The sequence below is a fragment of the Lolium rigidum genome, chromosome 7 (genome assembly GCF_022539505.1).
Source record: "Lolium rigidum isolate FL_2022 chromosome 7, APGP_CSIRO_Lrig_0.1, whole genome shotgun sequence".
NCBI lineage: Eukaryota > Viridiplantae > Streptophyta > Magnoliopsida > Poales > Poaceae > Lolium > Lolium rigidum.
In genome coordinates, this window is record NC_061514.1 from 26,046,823 (window position 1) to 26,062,732 (window position 15,910).

Here is a 15,910-nt window from a genome sequence, read left to right on the forward strand (position 1 = left end):
GAACAAGCAGGGGGTTTTGTTATCTGTCCATGTGTTAACCGTAAGAATCGAAGGGTTACTCTTCCTCAAGAGATGTTCACATGCACCTGCTTCGGCACGGTTTCATGCCAAGCTATAATTATTGGACCAAGCATGGAGAAAGAGGGGTTATAATGGAAGAAGATGAAGAAGGGGATGATTTCATCGATGAAAGCTATCTTGCTCATTTCGGTGATACTTTCATGGAGGATGCTGAAGGTGAAGGGGAAGGTGAAGGGGAAGGTGAAGAAGAGTGATGGCGTGTAACTCACACGTTCGTTGGGAACCCCAAGAGAAAGGTATGATGCGCACAGCAGCAAGTTTTCCCTCAGAAAGAAACCAAGGTTTATCGAACCAGGAGGAGCCAAGAAGCACGTTGAAAGTTGATGGCGGCGGGATGTAGTGCGGCGCAACACCAGGGATTCCGGCGCCAACGTGGAACCTGCACAACACAACCAAAGTACTTTGCCCCAACGAAACAGTGAGGTTGTCAATCTCACCGGCTTGTCGTAACAAAGGATTAACCGTATTGTGTGGAAGATGATTGTTTGCGAGAGAAAACAGTAAAAACAAGTATTGCAGCAGATTTGTATTTCAGTATTAAAGAATGGACCGGGGTCCACAGTTCACTAGAGGTGTCTCTCCCATAAGATAAAAGCATGTTGGGTGAACAAATTACAGTCGGGCAATTGACAAATAGAGAGGGCATAACAATGCACATACATGTCATGATAAGTATAGTGAGATTTAATTGGGCATTACGACAAAGTACATAGACCGCCATCCAACTGCATCTATGTCTAAAAAGTCCACCTTCAGGTTATCGTCCGAACCCCTTCCAGTATTAAGTTGCTAAGCAATAGACAATTGCATTAAGTATGGTGCGTAATGTAATCAACAACTACATCCTCGGACATAGCGCCAATGTTTTATCCCTAGTGGCAACAGCACACCACAACCTTAGAACTTTCTCATCCATCGTCCTGGTGTCAATGCGGGCATGAACCCACTATCGAGCATAAATACTCCCTCTTGGAGTTAAGAGCAAAAACTTGGCCGAGCCTCTACTAATAACGGAGAGCATGCAAGATCATAAACAACACATATGTAATAACTTGATAATTAACATAACATGGTATTCTCTATCCATCGGATCCCGACAAACACAACATAGAGTATTACGGATAGATGATCTTGATCATGTTAGGCAGCTCACAAGATCCAACAATGAAGCACAATGAGGAGAAGACAACCATCTAGCTACTGCTATGGACCCATAGTCCAGGGGTGAACTACTCACTCATCACTCCGGAGGCGACCATGGCGGTGTAGAGTCCTCCGGGAGATGAATCCCCTCTCCGGCGAGGGTCCGGAGGAGATCTCCGTAATCCCCCGAGATGGGATTGGCGGCGGCGGCGTCTCCGGAAGGTTTTCCGTATCGTGGTTTTTCGCATCGGGGGTTTCGCGACGGAGGCTTTAAGTAGGCGGAAGGGCGGAGTCGGAGGGCCGACGAGGGGCCCACACCATAGGGCGGCGCGGCCCCCTCCGGCCGCGCGGCCCTATGGTGGCGGCGCCTCGTCGCCCCACTTCGTATCCCTTTCGGTCTTCCGGAAGGTTCGTGGCAAAATAGGACCCCGGGTCTTGATTTCGTCCAATTCCGAAAATATTTCGTTACTAGGATTTCGAAACCAAAAACAGCAGTAAAACAAGAATCGGCTCTTCGGCATCTCGTTAATAGGTTAGTTCCAGAAAATGCACGAATATGACATAAAGTGTGCATAAAACATGTAGGTATCATCAATAATATGGCATGGATCATAAGAAATTATCGATACGTCGGAGACATATCAAAGAGGCACGTGATGATCCCGTTGATGATCTTGGTCGGACCGTTGCTGATGCACGGAGACGCTGCGAAACTGAAAAGGAGAGGGAGAATTTGGATCGCATGTTAGAGGATCACAGGAAGGCGCTGTACCCCGGATGCGATGATGGTCTGAAAAAGCTGGGCTGCACACTGGATTTGCTGAAATGGAAGGCACAGGCAGGTGTAGCCGACTCGGCATTTGAAAACTTGCTGAAAATATTGAAGAATATGTTTCCAAAGAATAACGAGTTGCCCGCCGATACGTACGAAGCAAAGAAGGTTGTCTGCCCTCTAGGTTTAGAGGTTCCGAAGATACATGCATGCATCAACGATCGCATCCTCTACCGCGGTGAATACGAGAATTTGAATGAATGCCCGGTATGCACCGCATTGCGTTATAAGATCGTAGGCGATGACCCTGGTGACGATGTTGAGGGCCAGAAACCCAGGAAGAGGGTTCCCGCCAAGGTGATGTGGTATGCTCCTATAATACCACGGTTGAAACGTCCGTTCGGGAACAAAGAGCATGCCAAGTTGTTGCGATGGCACAAAGAGGACCGTAGAGTCGGACGGGGAGTTGAGACACCCCGCAGATGGAACGCAATGGAGAAAGATCGACAGAGAGTTCAAAGATTTTGCAGCCGACGCAAGGAACATAAGATTTGGTCTAAGTACGGATGGCATGAATCCTTTTGGCGAGCGAGCTCCGACCATAGCACTCGGCCCGTGACTCTATGCATCTACAACCTTCCTCCTTGGTTGTGCATGAAGTGGAAGTTCATTATGATGCCGAGTGCTCATCCAAGGTCCGAAGCAACCCGGCAACGACATCGATGTGTACCTAAGGCTATTAGTTGATGAACTTTTACAGGCTGTGGGGCAGACCCGGTGTCCGTGTGTGGGATGAGCACAAAGAAGAGGAATTTGACCTACGAGCGTTGCTTTTCGTAACCATCAACGATTGGCCTGCTCTTAGTAACCTTTCGGGACTCGTCAAATAAGGGATACAATGCATGCACGCACTGCTTACATGAGACCGAAAGTGTACATTTGCCAAATTGTAAGAAGAACGTGTACCTTGGGCATCGTCGATTTCTTCCGAAAGGTCATCCAAGTAAGAAAAAAAGGCAAGCATTACAACGGCAAGGCAGATCACCGGCCGAAGCACTGCGGAACACACTCGGTGCTGAGGTATTTGATATGGTCAAGGATTTGAAAGTCATCTTCGGAAAGGATCCTGGCGGACAACCGGTTCCGAAGGGAGCCGACGGGCACGCAGCCATGTGGAAGAAGAAATCTATATTCCGGGAGCTAGAATATTGGAAAGTCCTAGAAGTCCGCTCTGCAATCGACGTGATGCACGTTACGAAGAATATTTGCGTGAACCTCCTAAGCTTCTTGGGCGTGTATGGGAAGACAAATGATACAAAGGAAGCACGGCAGGACCAGCAAAGTTTGAAAGACCCTGATGACCGGCATCCGGAACGGTTTCAAGGTCGTGCCGCCTACGCTCCGACCAAAGAAGAGAAGGTCATCTTTTTTGAATGCCCGAGCGAGTATGAAGGTCCCGTCCGGATTCTCGTCCAATATAAAGGGAATAATAAACATGGCGGAGAAAAAGTTCCAAAACCCGAAGTCTCACGACCGCCACGTGATTATGATGCAATTGCTTCCGATTGCTTTGAGGGGCTCTCTGCGGAAAATGTTCGAGTAGCCATTGTGAAGCTATGTGCATTCCTCAATGCAATCTCTCGAAGGTAATCAATCCGAAGTTCTACCACGATTACGTAACGATGTGATCCAATGTCTTGTCGGTTTCGAGTTGGTGTTCCCGCCATCCTTCTTCAATATTATGACGCACCTTCTGGTTCACCTAGTCGATGAGATTTCCATTCTCGGTCCCGTATTTCTACACAATATGTTCCCCTTCGAGAGGTTCATGGGAATATTAAAGAAATATGTTCGTAACCGTGCTAGGCCGGAAGGAAGCATCGCCAAGGGCTTTGGAAATGAGGAGGTAATTGAGTTTTGTGTTGACTTTGTTCCCGACCTTAAGCCGATTGGTCTTCCTCGATCGCGGCACGAGGGGAGACTAAGTGGAAAAGGCACGATCGGAAGGAAATCAACGATATGTATGGACGGCCATTCTCCGATCGAAGCACACCACACGGTTCCGACCAATTCCAGCTTGGTGGCTCCGTACTTTGAGAAACACAAGAATATTTTACGCTCGGACAACCCCGGGAAGCTCGAATCCTGGATTAGGAAGGCCCACATGGAGACTTTCGGCGAGTTGGTTGAGAAAACATTTAATGAATGACGATCATGTTGTAGATCAGCTGTACATGTTGGCCAAGACACCATCTTCGACTATAACGACTTTCCAAGGGTACGAGATAAATGGGAATACATTTTACACGATCGCCCAAGATAAAAAGAGCACCAACCAAAACAGTGGTGTCCGCTTTGATGCAGCAACCGAGAATAGGCAAAAGGTCACATATTATGGTTACATAGAGGAGATATGGGAACTTGACTATGGACCCTCCTTTAGGGTCCCTTTGTTCCGGTGCAAATGGTTCAAGCTAACAGTAGGTGGGGTAAAGGTGGACCAGCAATACGGAATGACAATGGTGGATTTCAACAATCTTGGTTACCTTGACGAACCATTCGTCCTAGCGAAAGATGTCGCTCAGGTTTTCTATGTGAAGGACATGAGTAGCAAACCGAGGAAACGGAAAGATAAGAAAACGATCGGTACATCATGCGATGATCCAAAGCGCCACATTGTTCTTTCAGGAAAAAGAAACATCGTGGGAGTGGAGGACAAGACAGGACATGTCGAGAAGATTATAATATGTTTGCTGAAATTCCGCCCTTCAAAGTGAACACCGACCTAAGCATTAAGTTAAATGATGAGGATGCTCCATGGATACGGCACAATCGTAAGCAAGCAGGGACACAAGGAAAGAAATGATGTGTAATAATTTATTGTACCAAACTTTGTTGAATGGATCATGTGAATTATATTACCCGTGATGTGTTTGGTGTCCATTTTCGAATGATTCAATTGACTCGAGATAGCACCGATGATACATGAAATTTGGAGTGATTCGAGTCATACTCCTGCATACGAGAAATTTGGAGTGACTAAGTCATACTCCCGCATACATGAAATTTGGAGTGATTTAGTCATACTCCTGCCTAGGCGTATAATATGCATACTCGTAGTCTTCATAGCCGTCGTTGTTGTGCCGGTAGTCGTCGCCTTCTAAGTTGCCGCCGTCGTCGTCGCTGCTGTCGTCGCTGTCGTCGGGCGGCGCTCGTGGCTCGAACTGAGGGTAGCGCAGGCGGGGGATATCGCCGGCCGTGATGTAGTCCATGAGGCGGGAAGAAAGAGGCGGGAAGAAAGTGGCGGGAAGAAAGAGGCGGGAAGAAAGTGGCGGGAAGAAAGTGGCGGGAAGAAAGTGGCGGGAAGAAAGAGGCGGGAAGAAAGTGGCGGGAAGAAAGTGGCGGGAAGAAAGTGGCGGGAAGAAAGAATTTTTTGATATATTATTTTTCTGATTTTTTTGATATATTATTTGTATTTTTAAGAATTTGAATTGAATTAGTTTTATTTTTCTGATTTTTTTGATATATTATTTGTATTTTTAAGAATTTGAATTGAATTAGTTTTATTTTTCTGATTTTTTGATATATTATTTGTATTTTTAAGAATTTGAATTGAATTAGTTTTATTTTTCTGATTTTTTTGATATATTATTTGTATTTTTAAAAATTTGAATTGAATTAGTTTTATTTTTTGTTTTTTTGATATATTATTTGTATTTTTAAGAATTTGAATTGAATTAGTTTTATTTTTCTGATTTTTTTGATATATTATTTGTATTTTTAAGAATTTGAATTGAATTAGTTTTATTTTTCTGATTTTTTTGATATATTATTTGTATTTTTAAGAATTTGAATTGAATTAGTTTTATTTTTCTGATTTTTTTGATATATTATTTGTATTTTTAAGAATTTGAATTGAATTAGTTTTATTTTTCTGATTTTTTTGATATATTATTTGTATTTTTAAGAATTTGAATTGAATTAGTTTTATTTTTCTGATTTTTTTGATATATTATTTGTATTTTTAAGAATTTGAATTGAATTAGTTTTATTTTTCTGATTTTGAAAAAGAAAAGTATTTTCAAAAATACCCAACCGCGACTAAAGGTGGCTGCGCGCGGAAAAACCCGCCGAAATACCCTTTAGTCGCGGTTGGTCTGGCCAACCACGACTAAAGGGTACCCTTTAGTCGCGGGTCGCCTCCCCAACCGCGACTAAAGGGGGGGCTATAAATACTGGCGCGGCGCGAACCGCCGCGCCAGTTCTTCTTCTCCTCGTCGCGTCCGCTCGTCTCTGCCGCGCCCGAACGCCGTCAGGCTGCCCTCTGCACGTCGCCGCCCTCGCCCGCCGCCGACCTTCGCCGCTCACGCCGAAGACCGCCACCACCGCGCCTCACGCCGCTGTGCGCCGAAGATCGACGACCGCGCCGCCGCGCCGCGACAGAGTACGTACGTAACCGCCGCCGCCGCCATGACAGATCGAGTACCGAAGACACCGCGCGCCGCCGCCGCCATGCACACGCGCGCGCCGCCGCCGCCATGCACACGCGCGCGCCAGTACATGTCCACCGCGCGCGCGCCCGCAACCGCCGCCGTTCGCCGCGCGCGCCGTTCGGCGCCATGCGGGCGCCGCGCATTACTGGCCGCACGCGCCGCCGGGAAGAGAGAGAGGAAGAGAGGAGAGAGAGAGCAGAGGAGATCTCCTGGCCGTTTTTTTTTGTTTTTTTAACTAATTAAAATTTAACTAATTAAAGCGTAAATTTGTAACTAATTAAGTTGTTTTTAAATAAGTTTAAAAAATTTGACTTAAAAATTTAACTAATTAATTGACTAATTAAATTGTAACTTAATTTGTAACTAAGTTTTTTAATTTGTAACTAAGTTTTTTAATTAAAAATGTAACTTAATTAAATTGTAAACGTGTATTATGTGACTAATTTGTAACTAAGTTTTTTTAATTAACTTAACAAAAAATTTAATCGCCGTCGATTATGTGACTAAACGTGTATTATGTGACTAATTATGTGTATTATGTGACTTAGTACATGCGGCGCCGCCCCCGGCCCCCTTTCTCATCTTTTTTTAATTAACTTAACAAAAAATTTAATCACCGCCGACGCGCTGAACAACGTCGCCTCAATGCAACCGCCGCGCCCCGTACGTCGCCGCCCTCGCCGCAGCCGCCGCCACTCACAGGCGCCGCGCCGCCGCCAGCCAGTGTACACGAGAGAGAAGGGGCGCCACGCCGCCGGCCAAGAGAAGGGGCGCCGCGCCGCCGGCCAGAGAGAAGGGCGCCGCGCGTATACGGAGGGGGCAGCGCTCGTCGCCCGCTGCCCCCTCCGTATACGCGCGGTGTTTTTTTGGGATCGAGAGGGGGCGGCGAGGGTTATGTGTCCTCGGCACCGCCACCGCCCTTTCGCCACCGCCTTTTCGCCACCGCCACCGGTCTCTCGGTCACGCGGTCACTGCGTCCCCCCTCTTGCCTCCCTCGTCGCCCTCTCTCTTTATATGTAGAAGAGATGTGATAATGCATATACACAATTAATTTGTTTTGACTACATGTTTTCGGGATCGACATATGGCGGACGATAGAGCTGACCCGATTATGGACAACTATGATCCGGACCTTGAAGACCATATGTTCGGCATCATAAACGGCGATATTCTATATGTGCCGACCGGACAAGAAGAAGATGATATCTCTTCTTATCTGAACCTTGATGGTGAAGATGAAGGGCGCCGTCAGCAAGATGATGCCGAAGAAACGTCGATAAACGACGATCTTCAATTGGAAGTAGCAACCACCTCCGGCGCCGAGGTATATATATATATTGAGCCTCTGGTGATACAAACTAACTGATTTGAATAAATATGTGTGTACTAACGCGCGCGACTCTCTTTCTTATTTTAGCCCTCGGCCGGATCGTCGAAACAATCGAGTACGTCGTCAAAGCGTGGCGCAACCAAGACGATGAAACCAGGAGAAACATGCACCATCGAGGTTGTCGAGGAAGCAACCGGCAGGCCGCTGGAGCCCCGCAAGAATGCCACCAAGTTTATCAGCCAATGCCGAGCCGTTGTTAGAGACAACGTCTCGATCACCGTCCAGGAGTGAAATGAGCCAAAGAAGGCACGTCTTGGTTTCACTTTTGTCGATAAGAGAACAAAAAAAGATTGCTTCAACAAGCTTATGGAACATTTCGTTCTACCTCCGGAATACCGCAAATACGATGAGGAGGGTAACAAGATTGAGGAAAACAAGGAGAGGTGCAAGCTAGTCAAACAGTTCGCTCTTTCTAAGATGTCCGACGCATTCCGGAAATACAAGCAAAGTCTAACCCATGACTTTGTCAAGAAGGGCAAGACTCCGGATTTCAAAGGACAATATGAGAAACTGCAACATGATTGGCCAGAATTTGTGAAGCAAAAGAAATCGGAGCCGTTCCTTCAAATATCGAAAAAATAAGGAAAATGCGGCCAAGAAGGAGTACAATCATATTATGGGGCCAGGAGGGTATCGCCTTTGGATGCCTAGGTGGGAGAAGATGGAGAACGAGCTGAGGGCGCGAGGAATCCGTCCAGGTACGGAGGGATGGGACCCAAGGGACAAAAGCTGGTGGTACGGGCATGGGAGATCGCTGAACCCGGAGACAGGGGAGTGTGTTTACCAGGGCAAAATAATTAAACCCACCCAAAAGCTTATTGAGGCAATGAGGGATGCTCAAGAGGGGAGGATCAAGTTCAACAGAGAGAACGACGCCCTGACAAAAGCCCTCGGGAATCCTGAACACGGAGGACGTGTACGAGGCATGGGGCACATTCCGTGGAAAGTAGGGTTCCCCCAGAACGATGACCCGTACGGTTATAGAAGCCGTAAGAGAAAGATGGATCGGGAAGCAGATGTTGTGGCGCGGTTGGCATCGGAAATGGATGTCATGAAGAAAACCGTGAGTGTACTAGTAGCCGAAAGAGATGCAGCTCGGGCGCAGCATGAAGATCATCCATTGGATCTCGGAAGCCAGCAGCGGAGAAGCAGCGTGGCTTCCACGGAGGCCCCACCGGCTGGTGCACCGACGATCGAAATTACTGCACCGGAGCCTCTGGTGGTCGAAATTACTGCACCGGAGCCTCCTCGCTACCCCGTGGACGATATAAAAGAGATGAAAGCATGTCATCTGTATTATCCTATCGGGAACATGTCCATGAAGGTAGCCATCGGCAGTGCTTTATCACCTGGAGCACTCCACCACAACAACCCCATTCAAGATGGCTATGCTCGTGTCACGGTGGAGGACATAGTCCAAGGGTTTGAGGACCTGGACATTGACATTGCTACACCCGAAGGGGCGACAAGACTTGGAGATGTCAAGCGCCAGTTCATTCTATGGCGGAAGAAGTTTATCAAGTTTCCGGGCGAGGCGCCAACAAGTCCACCCCCTACGGTGGTGGTGGTGGCGGCGGCGGCGGTGGTGGTGGTGGTGCTTCACCTACACCTCCTTCACGTCAGCCGACGCCGCCCCCAATTCACCTCCGGCGGGTAAGCAGCCGCCGCCCCTAGTCCGCCCCGGGCGGGTAAGCGAACGCCGCCCCCAATCCACCTCCGGCGAAGAAGCGAAGCAGCAGTCCTGGATTATTAACCCGGACCCTTACGTACCTAAGAAAACAAAGGTACCGGAGCCATCACCGAAGCCTCTCCCCACGAGGCCTTGGGAACGTAGTGCCGAGGAAGTCGAGGCGGCCGCGACTCGCTGATTTAGAGAAATGGAAGGCGGGCTGCAAGAAGAAAAGAGAGCCCGAGCCCAAGCCAGTATTTTCTGATGAGCAAAAGAAGTGGGCTAAGTCATTTTTGAACACACCGTCCCAAGCCGCGAAGAATCTGCCTGACGACTATGCACGTGAACTAAAGAATCAGGCACGCATGTTCAAGGAGAAGAAAGAGGAGGCCGATAAAGCGGAATTAGAAAGTGCACAAAGCGGGAAACGAGTTGTTGCCCAGCTCGGGGAACAAAGTAAACAATCGATTGCCCCGCTTATAGTGACAGCCGCCGGTCCGGATGCCCCCGAAATCATAGAAGGCTGCGGCAGCACAGGGATTGACTGTAACGAGTGCCAGAGAACAAGCGGCCAACTTAGGTATTACTCTTCGTGAACTGTTGGGCCTTGATGAGGCGCCGATGAAGGAGGTAGTACTTACATATGTGAAGAATGGTCCTCTCGTCGAGCCTGCGCAGAAGAGGATCTACCTCCACAAATGAAAGGTCTGCTGAACTGGTACAAGGGTTACATAAAACATAAAAACGCCAAAGATTATATTTTTGCGGAAGTTGGATATGAGCATCACTTCAAACAATACTCTGTACAAATTCATCTGAGTGAATTGTTCCAGCTTTTCAATCTGCGCGAGCTCGACAAATCTATCATCAGTTGCTACGTTACGTAAGTGATTTATTTCTACCCCATCTCGTTCATATTGGCTGCACTATATATATATATATATATATATATATATATATATATATATATATATATATATGTCCTAACTATATTGTTGTGTCCGCTATTATACATGCAGATTGAAGATTAAGGAATGCAGAGTAAGGAGCATCCATGATGTTGGGTTCATTGACCCACACATCGTTAATGGATATACGTTAAAGCATCACCCCGCCGACGTGGAGAAAGACCTGTGGCGGTTTCTTGAAAAGCAGGAACTCAAAAGTGATATTCTATTTCCTTACCATTTTGGGTGAGTGTTTATGTCTTGAGCACATTCTCTTTTGTTTACTCCATGCATGGTATGTGGCCGGCTAATCGATGAATTATGCATGACATACTGTGCATGTATCGTGTCCGCAGGTTCCACTGGATTCTGCTAGTAATTAAAGTTGACAAATCAGAATGTATCGTCCACGACTCTCTGAATATGGATAAGGCGGAGTGGGCCGACATGAGACAAATGATTCAAAAGTAATTGTTTTCATTCATTTGCGCTCTATATCGATCGGCCTATTTCGTTCATTTCCTAATTAAGCTTCAAGTAATTAACTAATAACTCTCTTGTTCATTTAATTTTCTTTGCCTCGTAGGGTTTGGAGACGGTTCGCAGATACAAAGGTCGGTGAATTCAAAAAAGAGCTAAATTTCATGCGGTCAAAGGCTAAGAATGGTAGCGATATTCAGCCACCGGAAACCAATCTGTGTGGATACTATGTCTATGAGATGATCCGGAGATACACCTCTGAGCGCGTTCCGAGTGATCTCAATGCTCAGAGGAATAACCTCCGAATGATGCTTAGTCCAGAAGTTCGCTTCCGACCACTTCAAGAGGAACTAGCTGGATGGTTCGGAGAGGAAGTCCTCGATCCTAAAGGAGAACACCATTGCGAGGACGTAGAACTATACATGCATTAAATTATGTATGGAAACTTGTTCAAACTTGTATATGGTCATCCGATGATATTGAATATATATTGTATATTCCTCTTGAATTCTTTTTGGTTCTAATTTCAAATTTGTTTGAAATTGTACATTCATATGCATGTATATATGTAGTACCGTAGAATATGTGAAACTCCTTCAAAATTACAATAAAGCACAAAAGAAATAAAATAATATACAAATTAAACAGAAAATATGTTTAGGGGGGGGGGGGGGGGATTTGGTCGCGGTTGCGCAACCACGACTAATGGCAGTTGCGAACCGCGACCAAAGGCCATTTTTCCACCAGTGATATCATTTGAGGTCATCATGCATTCTCATTGTGTGTACCACACAACTCTATTTTGGGACGGAGGGAGTACTATGTTTTGATTTGAGTTGGTCAATACGTGTGTTGAACATGCACGATTACTAGTACTACTACCTCTGCCCTTAAAAAAATGTCTTAACTTTTTCAAAATATGTGTATATCTAGACATGTTTAGTGTACATATACATGTAAATTTAGAAAAAGTTGAGACATTATTTATGACTTATGGACCGAGAGAGTACATAGCAACGCATTCCCCACCTAGTCTTCACCGCGCCTTCGAAATTCAAACCACATAGTGAAGGCCTGAACGACATCTCCTCAAAAGGAAAGCAGAGGAGGAGATTTTGGCATATAGCTCTGAATAGCCATGACGCAGGGGAGGTGACGACTACGGCGAGAAAGGTCACTCGCTCTGCTCCTATCTGGCCCACCCACCAGCCGCACGACGAGCTCTATGCAGGTGGGCCCAGACGGAGCCTTGGCCGTTGTGTGTTCCGCCCATTCTGCTATTTTCCATTTGCAATTACATAACAGCCCGCCGCAGCCCTCCTCAAATCCCAACCTCCGCCCAACACCCACCACCCTACCAAAAACCCTAGCCCCCGCAACCCACTCTCCGATCACCCATCTCGTCTGCGCAGATGTCACTTTAGGCGCCCTCCCCGACGACGACGCCGAGGCGCTCCATATGACCGCGCTCAAAACCGGCATACGCCGACCCCGACGCCAAACTCAAACGCGCTAGCAAGCGCCGACATAGAGCGGCGGGGAAGGCGAGTACATGTGGGAGTGGCGCGGCCAAGGACATGCCGAAACAGCCCTCGGGGCGCTCCGGGGATGATGGTGGGCGTGTGTAGCCCGGTCGATGATGACGTCTGCGCAGAGGAGTCGGACGCGGAGGAGATGCATAGGAATGAAGAGGAGGAGGCCGCCGCTGCACTCGAGGTGGAGGGGCATGCCTCTGTCTTATTTCAATTTTTTTCCTTTTCTTGTCCTCAAATTCAAAAAAATTAAAATACGATTTTTTCTTAAAAAAAATTCCAATACTGTATCGACATTATGGAGCACCATTCTAGTCCAAACAAAACACAAAAGGGTATATGTTTTTGTGCATGTGTCCTAATAGGCTATTAACAAAACTAGAAATAGGACTCTAGTGCATATAATGAACTCTAGTTTATCTAGATTCACATGTATCTAGTTAAGTTTTTAGACTAGATACATATGTATCTAGACAAAGTGAAGTCCATTAATATGAACCATGGGGAGTAGTAGATATTTTGGCAAGAGATTGTAATCCCACTGATTAAGAAATGAAGTTCCTTTTTTGCTAAAAAAGAAAAAATACATATTTTGATTTTTCAAGTCCAATAGGTCTCAAGTGACTTTATAATTTTTTTCTCAAAACCAAATTATTAAAATGCCGCTATGCATATATATAATGCATTACATGGCCATTTAGGAACTTTCAACATAGGATTTTAGGTTTTTGAGTAAAGCAAGTTTTTAGATATTTAGAAAACTGAATGTTCTCCAAACTGATCTTTTGAATATTTTATTTTGTCGGGCCATTTGGTAAACTTTTAAAATAAGTTTCTGCTTAAAGATTAAACCAACGTTGTATATTTTTAACACCAGTTGAGAAGGTTTAGAAACATAATACAATCAAGTTGGGTACTCGTCATAATCAACTCGCAATAAGTGTTTTCAAATCAAGTTTGTGAAAAGTTAAAACAATTTTTGAAAAGTTTATTTTCCTTGAGAATTGTCAACATAATCAAGCAATTTAATCAACTTAATTTAACATTTTAAACCTTTGAAAATTTTGGAATGTTACAACATCCTCTTTTTCTGTCCCCTTTATTTGCATTTCCGAACCATGTAGTGAACTGTATATTTCTGTTATGCAAGTAACTGAAATTAGTAGTTCCTCCGGCTTATATTAATTGACTCTAATATGGATGTATCTAGACACATTTTAGTTCTAGATACATCTATGTTGAAATCAATTAATATGAATTGGAGGGAGTAGACTAAGTTAGAGGACACAATCGATGAAATCTCGAGGGAAGTACTCTCCCTCAAACTCGTAGAATCTGGACCTGTGCTTGACCATTCGGAGCTTGTTTGACGTCGGCCCTGCTCGCACCACCTCCACGCCGGAGATCACCGTCATGTTCCTCCTGCCCTCGGCATCCCTGAACTGGAAAGTCTTGGCGATGCAGAACTTCCCGCCCCCCACGTAAACCAGGTTGCATCCTAGCATGGACCATTCCTTGGGCAGTGTAGGATGTGGCCAATCATACAGCAGCTGGGGGGCCGCCGGCGTGCTGCTGCTGTCCTCCTTCCCCGCGTGGAAGTGGAAGGACGAGGAGAGGTCCATGGCGCATAGTTGATGGGGGTGCTCGTGGCCCACCCCGAACCAGAGGCCTCCCAGCTCCGGTACGTGCACGGCGCGGTCTCGGAAGGGTAGCAACCAGTCGCCTGCCTTTGTCCACTGCTGGGTGCTGGTGTTGAAGCAGTGGGTGCCGGTTACGGCGCTGCTTCTCCCGCCGGAGTTGGTGAAGGAGACGCAGATGGCGGTGTCTCCGCCGATATCGCCTAGCGTGTGGCACCTGACGGCAGAGGCCCTAAATATGGAAAATTTATCCTGATCAGTACCCGCACGCGACGGCGACGGGAGTCTGTTCCAGCGCCAGCCTTTCTTCCCGGCGACTCCATTGGTGCGGTGGAGGTGGCGCTCGTGGGAGTATTCCGATGCCGGGTCGCTGTAGACGAGGGCCTCGAAGTTGCATAAGTTAAGGCCGCGCCTCTCCTCCAGGAAGTAGAGGGTTTCGCCGCCCCTGGGGTCGCCGGCGCTGGCTCGCGTGAGGAAGTAAGAGATGCCATAGGACCGCCGCTTGTCACACGTCGTCTCCCTCTTGTTCAAGGAGGGCACCACCTCGAAGCAGCCGGCGTCCGCGTCGTAGAGGACACAGTGGCCCGCTTCGTCGGCGCAGAGGATCTTGGACGCGTCGCCGCTGCCGCTGTCACGCCCGTACAAGGGCAGAAACGAGAGCCTCATGTTGTCAGTCGAGCAGGACAGTCGAAATCCGGGCTCCGGCTCGGGCAGCGCCGACATGCTCTCCATCCATGGTGGCGGCGACCCTTTACCCTTAGGTGCGCTCACCTCCTTCTTGGCTTTCGCCGCCGCCGCCGCGTGCGCTTCCAACGTAGATGGGTAAAAGAGGTACTCGTTAGGATCGATGCGTCTCAACAAGTACACCGTCGGCGGCCACGGGAACACTTCGTATTGGTGTTTCTTCATCACAAGGTTCAGCAACCGCCGCGCCATCGATCAACGCGCGCATGAGAGATCAGATCAGATCAGATCAGATCAGATCAGTGGTTTCTTTTGTCAATTCCTCGGAAAGTATTCAGCCCTCTCGGTCGATTAACCTAATTTACTTTCTGTCAAAATTAGCCTAACTACACTACGAGAAGTCTGTCCGGCTTTTTATGGCGATGCGTCAGTCCGGCCCGGCCTGTTTCTAAGAACCAGCCCAAGACTATTTTACCTTTTTTTGGTCTTGCTTCTTATATACTCCCTCTGTTTTTTAATATAAGACGTTGGCGGTTTGACGGTCAATTTTTTTTGGGCTAAGTCATTTTGTGAGTTTCCCTTTCTACCCTCAGACACGCATGGACAGGCCGCGTCTCCCTCTCACTCGTCCCCGTCTCTGAGACATGTCGATGGCGTCCTCTCCAGGCGGTGCTAGACCTGTGGAGCCAAGGTCAGGGCGGAGCTCCAATCGTGGTGGCGGTGGTGCGGAGCTCCAACAGCAGCCGGAGAAAATCTCCCCCCAGATCTCGGCCAAAGCCATCATCCGCAGCGCCAGCGCCGTCTCCCGCGCCCAACGCAGGAGACGCCTCACTCCTCCGAGGCGGCGATATCCTGACCGCCTCCAACGCAGGAGACGCCTCACTCCTCCGAGGCGGCGAACCCATCTCTCCTTCTTCGCCGGCGACACCTCCCTCCTGAGACGCCGCCGAGTCCTCCAACAGGCGACGCCGGCGACGTCTCCCTCCTGCGACGCCTCCCCACCGACGGCAGCAATGCCTCGCCCCCGTCCCCTGCTTCTCCCTCTGCCGCTCCGTGGTTTGAACAGTGGAATGGATAGGAGA